The sequence below is a fragment of the Callorhinus ursinus genome, unplaced genomic scaffold, assembly GCF_003265705.2.
Source record: "Callorhinus ursinus isolate GAN/ISIS: 27379988/994484 unplaced genomic scaffold, GSC_fseal_2.0 scaffold6, whole genome shotgun sequence".
Lineage (NCBI taxonomy): Eukaryota > Metazoa > Chordata > Mammalia > Carnivora > Otariidae > Callorhinus > Callorhinus ursinus.
In genome coordinates, this window is record NW_027397068.1 from 63,883,541 (window position 1) to 63,889,540 (window position 6,000).

Sequence of the window (6,000 nt, forward strand, 5' to 3'; positions counted from 1 at the left end):
TTTTTGGCTCCAGTTTTTAGAAGCTACAATTATTATAGCCATATTATTTGAAGATGAAATTGTTTAGGGCTGCATTTTAATTTTTATTACTTCCATCTGAAAATAAGGCAACTTGAGAGAAAAGACCTTTAAAGAAAACAGAATTCTGTAGCTTTATATTTGTTAAAGTGGGATTCCCCCACCCGACCCCAGTATGTTTTGGTAGTCTTGTTTTGTTTTGTTTTGTTTTGTTTTAAGAGAGTGTAATCATACAAAAATGCTTGGTAATGCATTGTCTTTGCAACTATAAGTTTTTTCCTATATTATATGTTCAAAAATAGAACTGCCATGTTACATTATAATAGTTCACTGACTTGCCTAGTTATTTAGAAAGTTTATGAAAGCACTTGCATTTTTTTATTAATTTTTTAAATTCCAGTGGAGTTAACATACGGTGTTATATTAGTTTCAGATGTATAATACAGTGATTCATCAAGTCTATACTCAAGTGTGTTTGCATTTTTAACACCATGGCACCTTGTTCCCTAGATAGACCACTCAAATCTTAATCAGGACAGTTGAAGTCCAATTCGGGCATCTCCCTAGATTTACCCTGTAACCTTAGATTAGTTCTTTGCTTTTATTTCTCAGCCTTGTTAAATGAAGATAATTATATTAATTATGTTCAACCTGCCTCACTGTGGCACTGAATGTGAAACTAGCTGAGCCAACCCCTTCTCACTAGGAATTTCATTGTCCTTAAACTGGGTTATGTTTTTGAATGAATGGGCTTTGATGCATTTTTCTCAACAGTATCAGTAAATGAAACGGTAAGTTTGCAATTATTTCTCTGAATTGGGCTAGGGACACATCAGTGGACCAGAATTTGGTATTTCAGTCACTGCGATTAAATTCTTGCCTTTTAATGTCAAAAGGTTAGTTGCTTTGCAAAGATTATAAAATTATCAAAGGCTGACCTGAAGATCAGGTGTGTTTATATTTCTGTTGTATGTCCAGCTATCTAAAGAATGTACATTTTATGATGGAGTATAACAAATTATTTCTCCAGGAAAATAAATAATTTCTTCAAAGACACCTCTCAAATTTTTTTTTAATCTCCCAATTGAAGCAGAGGGTATGGGAGAATATTTTTTCCTGAGAAAACTGGTCAAGAGGGGCACCTGGGTGGCTCAGTCGGTTAAGCATCTGCCTTCGGCTCAGGTCATGATCTTCAGGTCCTGGGATCAAGCCCCCCGTTGGGCTCCCTGCTCAGCAGGGAGCCTGCTTCTCCCTCTCCCTCTCCCACTCCCCCCTGCTCGTGTTCCTCTCTTCACTGTGTCTCTCTCTGTCAAATAAAATCCTAAAAAAAAAAAAAAACTGGTCAAGAGAAGAAGGAAAAAAGAAAAATGCAAACGGTGTAATAACCCTCTCCTCCCCTTTCGCAGGAAAGGTGAGAAGGCAGCCTTCTGACTAAAGGAATAATAGAGACCAAGACTTCCTGTGTGATGCACACCATGAAACTAGCATACATTTTATACAATTCGGCTTGGAGCCTAATGATGACTACCTTTTTGGCTTTTAATAGAATTATTTCACAAGCCCATATGCTGAAGAACCAGATACTTAGAACAGTCTAGACATTCTTAGAAGGCCACTAACCCAAGCAACCAAGCTCTACTAAGCGACTGAATGAGAAGCAAGCCGTGCATCCTCATTGCAGTGAATAATAGGTATTCTTTGTTAAGATCGTGAAGTATCCCAAAGTATATTTAATATCAAATGGCAAGAACATACAGCTAAGTTTCTGAACCTTGCCACTTGTATTTCTCTCTCCTACCGTTCATAACCATTAATAACCTACAGTTAAATGCAATGGGTTCACATTACATGAAACAAATGGCCCCCACATTTTAAGGCAAGTGAAATAAAGAATAAGCAGGACTCACTGAAAACTTTAGACCAACTGTCTTTTTTTTTCCCTCTGAGCATCTGTGCTGTGGAATCTACATTTGCTGCAGTGCGGAGATCTTGAGACCCCCTTGGAGTTGTACAAGGCTCTCATTTTCATAGCATTTTGACAGACTCATCCATTCCACAAGTAAAAGGATTTTGTTACTGTAATGAGTCTCACTGATTCTACGTTCTCAGTTTTCTACAGGCATGACGCTGAGAAAGAAATTCCGTCATTCTCAAAAAGTGCAGTTTAGTAACATTTCAGCTTCGTCTTCTCTAGACAGAATACCTCCAGCCGTTCCTCGTTCCTCATACACATTCACATAGCGGCGAGCTTCCTCTAACCATGTTTTACGAATTACGGTGGGACATGGGACCCTTGGCATCCTGATTCACGTAGGGAATGGGGGTCATACTTGTCTCCTGGCACTTGCATGTCATGTGCTTTCGCGGATGTGTTAGGGGCACACGGGAGGTTTCCTACCGTGGTACTCGGCACAACACCCTACGTGCGCATTTCAGAGTGATTCCATGGAACCTCACTGACCTTGGGATGATGCTCTCCAGTCACTCCCTCTGCTCTTTGCTCATGTCTGTTTCCAACCCATCAGTGCTTGTATCTTCTGTTGACTTTACATTGTTTTTATAGAACCATTTTTTTGTAATGGTTCTATAAAAAATTAACTTAAACTTTTATTAACTTTAATTTCTCTTTCAGTGTTAACAATCCATCTTAAATCAATCCTTCTCTATGTATCTGGGCATTTTTTCCAGTAGGTTTGTACCTCACTCACCAGAGGGCTGAGCAGAATGGCCGTGCTGATTCTCGCCTCAGGACCAACCGTGGTTCACTACTGTGGGGTCAGAACATCTCTTCTCGGCACATCGTTGAGTGGCCAAGACTGCACTTTCCTAGCCACACAGAAGTAACTACCTCACATTCCACTTCTTTGTTTCTCTTACAAACATAATCAAATTGATCTGACAGGACCTACTGCTTCAGCAGATAGATTGGATGCTATGCATCTTTTTAGATATGACCAACACGCGCTTACTACATGAGGCACGCTCCTCAGTGCTTTGCAGATATGAACTCGTGTGATCCTCAGAAGAGCCCAAGTGGTAGATATTATGGTATCCCCATTCCACAGACAAGGACCTGAAGCAGAGAGAGATTAAGTGACTTGCCCAGGGTCACACAGCGGGTAAGACGCGGGACCAGAATTCCACATCGGGCAGTCTCAATCCAGTCCTGCTTTCAACCAAATTGATGTTTATTCCTACTTATTCCAAGGTGGCTACAGTGAGTGATGAGTTCTCAGTCTCTGGAATCGTCTTCCTATTTTAGATGACACTTTACCTTTCTCCCTCCTTTGCCAGTCTTCCTAATCTTATTCTGATGGGTGAGGCCAAGGTCTCTTTCCGTGTTCACCACCGTGCAGCCTGCTCCCAACGTGGACGTGGCATGCACCAGACGCACAATAAGTTTTAAGTTCACCTTATAAATTTGGTGACCTAGTATAACTTCATTTTTCTGTTACTTCCCTCAAATGCTTCTCAGTAGGCTCATTCCTGCCACCGGCCGGGTGGCCTGTCACACAAGGGAGGGAAAGCCGCCACCTTGGAGCTTCCAAAGGGGAAATAGGTGTGCACGCACGGTCAGTCCTCACTGTTCTCAGATTCTGTGGCTTGTGAATTTGCCTGCTCACTATAGCCATTCGTGGACGTGTGCAGGGCGGTGCAACATCTGGGACCGCTGGCCCTCACGTTCCAGGCTGAGGTCAGACAAGTGCCAATGCTCTGCCTTCTTGCTTCAGCTTTTCCTACTGTAAACAAGAGTCCGTGTTTACGGTCTAGTCGGTGCCACGCTTTTCGCATTGGTGTGCTGCTTGTTGGCGATTTTGCTGTTTAAAAACGATCCCCAAGCACAGCGCCGAGGTGCTGTGTAGTGCTCCCAAGGACAAGCAGGCTGCCATGTGTCTTCCGGGGAAAATGCACTTTGTTCAGGCCAAGTCCTAGTGTCGTGGCCTGTGAGTTCAGTGTTGGTGAATCAACAATCTATTTTAAACAGAAACGCATATAAAGCAAGGTCATGTATCAATTGGCTGATGAAAACGTGACCAGAGGCTGTGGGAACCTCACCCTCTATTTGCCCTAGGAGCAGTGGTTTAGGACTTGCTCATTCAGTTGTTTTTATAGAACCATTTTTTCTAATGTTTATGTTTGAGATTAATCTTTAGTTTCTCTCTCAGTGTTAACAATCCATCCTAAATCAATCCTTCTCTATCAGGGCATTTTTCATTGTGATGACTTCATAGGACTTTATAGGGCATATGGAACATAGGGCAAGGGCTGAACACAGAGGGTCAAAGCTCCGTGGAGTGAGAGATGATTTCCAATGGTTGAGTCCCGGACAATTCATGAAAGGGAGGCATTTGAGAGGGGTCTCAAATGGCGGGTGAGAATTGAGCGAGGGGGCAAGGTGCTCCACAGGGCAGAAAACAGAGTGAGCCCTGGCAGAGCCCAGAAACCACAGGGGCCCCACAGAGATCCGCAGGCTCACTTGGCTGGAAGGGGACTACAGGAGGGAAGGGTCATTTGAACCATTCCGTGAAGCAAGAGTAAGCGTGTGCTTGATTTGATAAGTAAAAAGAGCCATGAAAATAATTTGGGTAACTGGCCCAAGAGAAATGAAAATGTAAGTCCATGAATGTTGATAGAGGCTGTATTCCTAGTAGCCAAACAGTGGAGACAACCCACATATCCACAAATAGGTGAAGGGATGAACAGATTACGGCCTCTCTGTTGGGAATACTCAGCATTAAAAAGCAACAAACACTGTGCAATGGTATCAATGACTCTCAATGCCTTATGCTGAAAGAAGCGAGACACAGGAGTACATCTGCATGACCTCATGTACATAACATTGTAGAACGGGCAAAACTATGGTGCCCCCCCCAGAGCGGCAGGATAGGATTCCCTGAAAAGGGGCACGAGGCAACTTTCTTGGGGGTGACGCATATGTTCTACATCTTGATTATGGCAAGCCCCCATGGGTGTCTGCATTTATCAGAACATTGAAAAATGGATGCATTTGGGGGCGCCTGCGTGGCTCAGTCTGTTAAGCATCCCACTCTGGATTTCAGCTCAGATCATGATCTCAGGGTGGTGAGACCGAACACTGCACACTGCGTCAGGCTCTGTGCTGAGTGTGGAGCTTGCCTAGGATTCCCCTCCCTCCTCCCCACCCCCACCCACCCCACCCCCGCTTGTGCAGTCTCTCTCTCTCTCTGAAATGGATAAATCTTTAAAAAGACAGAGAAAGAGGAAGGAAGGGAGGGAGGGAGAAAGAAAACATAAACATATGGGAAGGGGGAAAAGAAAAAAAGGGGAGAGGGAAACAAGCCATAAATGCCAACATAGGGAACAAACTGAGGGTTGATGGAGGGAGGTGGCTGGGGGATGGGCTAGATGGGGGATGGGCATTAAGGAGGGCACTTGTTATGATGAGCACTGGGTGTTGTACGTAAGTGATGAATCCCTGAATTCTATTCCGGAAACCAATATTGCACTATATTTTAACTAACAAAATTTAAATTAAAAAAAATAAATGGATGCATTTGTTACATAAAAATTATGCAATTTATATTAATGTATTTTATTGTATGTAAATTAAAATAACATTTGTTTTAAAAGAAGCTTTAGGAGGGGAAGCATCTGATACATATTTCAATACCTTCCCCCATTCTGATGAACAAACACCCATGGGAAAGGCAAGTAAGTGGAAAAGCAGAAACACAAAACAAATTACCAACTAGATGCTCCCTTAGTAATCATCAGGTGTAAGGTAAAACCTTGTCATATCTAAAGCATCATCCTACTGGGGAATTTCCGTTATCCACACTGTTGCTAACTAGTATTTGACAGCTTCCTATTAGTAGGATATATACCAATTCCTGTCTATCACCACTATATACCTGGTGACCAGCATATCTGGTTGGTTTTCTTCTCAAACTGTAATACTATTGAATTAAGGTAACTGCATGAGGTCATCCTGTGTTTAGGAGC